Below are 3,006 nucleotides of genomic sequence, written 5' to 3'. Positions count from 1 at the left end.
TCTGGGCTGCGGCCCGCGGACGCAGTTTGAGGGCACACGCAGCGCCGCCGCCTTCCCTCGCGACCGCACGGAAACCCGTCCCTGGCGTCGACCTCGGGGAGCTGGGTGGGGATTAAAAGGCAGAAAGGCTGCCTTTTTTCATCTTTTTGCTAACCTCTGTGCGAATGAGAATGACGATTTGGTTAAAGGAAAAAGCAAAGGGGGAGGGTAAATACAACTTTCTTTTTTAAGCCCCGTAGCCTGGGTGTCGTTTTTAAAGCACAACAGCCCTATGACTCATTGCAATAAATTTGGCTAACAGTTTTGGAAGTTGGAATCGTTTTTTAATTGACTTTTTGAGCAAGTAGCTAGGCCCGGGGCAGAAGGCGCTGTAATTCTAACCACGCCTCTGTTGCCGAGCATCAGGGGGCGGGGCTAGAGTTAAGTACCCCAAACCAAGGTGTTAGGTTTCCGAGTGTATTTTTGATGAGTGTCCGCCTTCTCCCACTTTGAGCTGTGGCTCTACCCTAACTTTTTACAGATTTATTATCTTAGTGTTTTAGAGCAACCATTCTTAATCTCAAAAACAAAACTCAACTGCCAATTCCGACTCATGGCGAACCTATAGGGCAAGGTAGAACTGCCCCTGTGACGTCCAAGACTGTGTACGTACATCTTTACGGAGTAGAAACTCCCATGGCCAAAGTACCCCACAATCCCCTTCTAACTTCTCACGGAAATCCAAGCCGAAGGAGCTCTAGGTTAGGTGCTGGGCTGCTTTGTGAGGACGGCCGATCCAACCCAACAGTTTGCCCCTCAGGGCAAAGATGAGTCTTACTGCTCCCGGGACAATTTAGTTTCAGAAACCGTATTGTAGGCTCGTTAGGAGCCAGTCGGTATTGTCTTGATGGCTGTGGGTTTGGTTGGCTTTTGATGTCCGAATGTTGGTACTTCAGTTTTTAATTGTCGTCGTCGTCATGTACCCCCCACCCCAAAGTAGCACCATAGCATCTTCTACTTAATGGAAAATCACTTTATATTTCTGAACTTTTGCATTTTTTTAACGGAGGGATTTTCTCTCATGGGGGAAGGAGGTGGGGGACAGTGCTGTGGACGACTAGCTGCAGCATTTGTTTTGCGGCGAGCTGTTTGGGGTACTACACACTGCAAGCATCGAGAGTGGTGTTGCCAGGATCCTTCCTTGGGAACTGTACTGTGTATACATAAATTTTTGTTTTGTGAGGCTCCGTGTTTAATCTTGTGTGTTCTTTTTAGCTTTTCTGTGTTGTTTGGTGTGGTTTGGTAGATTATTTTGGAGAGCTGGGGACACTATACCTTTTTATCCCCATAGGCATTGTGGTAAACGCCTGTTCAGCTTATGTTTTGTAGGAATGCTCTACTTGCAGATAGAGGGAAAACTGTATTAGCAGTACTGGGCCTTGGTACCTGCAGAAATCAAATACTTTCATATTCCAACGCTACAGTTATCATCATTTTTAAATTATGGGAGTTAATGGACCAACAGGTGGTTCTCATTTACTGTATTAAAGAGAGGATGTAACATCACAGATAATTATATTTAAAATATTTTGGTAGCTACTTCAATACAGTTCTGGGCCCTGGTGTCATAGCAGGTTGCACATTGGGCTGCTAACTGAAAGGTTTATCAGTTGTAAACCACCAGCAGCCCCTTGGGAGTAAGATGAGGCTTTCCACTCTTGGAAAAAGTTCGAGTCTCAGAAACCCACAGAGACAGTTCTACTTTGTCCTATAGGGCTACTGTGAGTTGGACAAACTCATGACTTACCAGTTGTTTCAATAGTTGGTTTCTTTTGTAATATTCCCATGTTCTTTGCATTTAAAAAGTTGTAAGAGACTATCAGGAGTCTGGCAGAAAGTTGATTTCTGTCCCAAAGGAAGAAAACCACTGAGGTCTTGTTTTCATTCTAAACTAAAGGGAGGGCAGGGTGAATGGGTTAGCAGAAATGAAAATCTTATGGCATTGTGGCGAGCTGGAGAAGAGTGCGAGCCAGAGAGGACAGGGAAGGTGTAGAAAATTAATACAGGCAATGAGGAGCTGATAGCACGGGCTCAAGTAGAAGGCACATGTTTTGAGAATGATGAGGACAACAAATGTACAAATGTGCTTGACACAATGGATGGATGGGCTGTGATAGGCATTGTACGAGCCCCCAATAAAATTATTTTAAAAAAATTAATACAGGCACGTGTCTACACGTACCATCCATCACTTTCCAGGTGTGTTTTTACCTGTGCCAACACTGGATTATATAACCATTTTCCCCTAGAAATTAAAGTTCTTTTTAATGTTCAGAGTATGACTTGTAAAAAGAATATTTGAGTAATGCTAGCAATTATCTTAAAACACTGGAAAAGTTGGGGTTATAAAAGTAAACGAAACCTGTTGTTAGGTGTTGTCAGTTGATTCCAATAGAGGCCCTATGTACAACCGAGGAAACTGCCAGGTCCTGCACCATCCTCACGGTTTCTGTGCCTGAGCCGCCCCTCGTTGCAGCCCGTGTCCCTGAAGGTCTCTCTGTTTGGCTGCCCTCCCACTTACCAAGTATGATGTCCTTTTCCAGGGACTCGGCTCTACTGACAGCATGTCCAAAGTACATGAAACAAGGCTGGCCATCCTTCTAGAAAACATTCTGGCTGTGTTCTAAGACAGATTTGTTGGTTTGTTTGGCAGTCTATGGTAATTTCAGTATTCTTTGCCAGCATCATAATTCAGATGCATCAATTCTTCATCCTCTTTATTTGACCTTATAGGATCCTTTAAAGCACAGAACCGGTGTTGTACTTGGAGTTGCTATTAGCTGGAACTGACTTGACAGTACCTGATAGCAATCTTCAAGGTCGCAGAGTCTAAATCTTAATCCTTCACAGCTCAGCGCTTTAGCTGTTTCTCCAAAAGGACTCCTTAAATAAATTGTAGGACTTGAATCATAAATGTGTGGAAATACCTTTCTTTTAAAAAAATCATTTTATTGGAGGCTTGTACAA

This window comes from Echinops telfairi, unplaced genomic scaffold, assembly GCF_000313985.2.
Source record: "Echinops telfairi isolate 266 unplaced genomic scaffold, ASM31398v2 ScPeMD7_7475;HRSCAF=8513, whole genome shotgun sequence".
Lineage (NCBI taxonomy): Eukaryota > Metazoa > Chordata > Mammalia > Afrosoricida > Tenrecidae > Echinops > Echinops telfairi.
The sequence above is the reverse complement of the archived record's forward strand: the minus strand, read 5'-3'. Positions refer to the sequence as shown.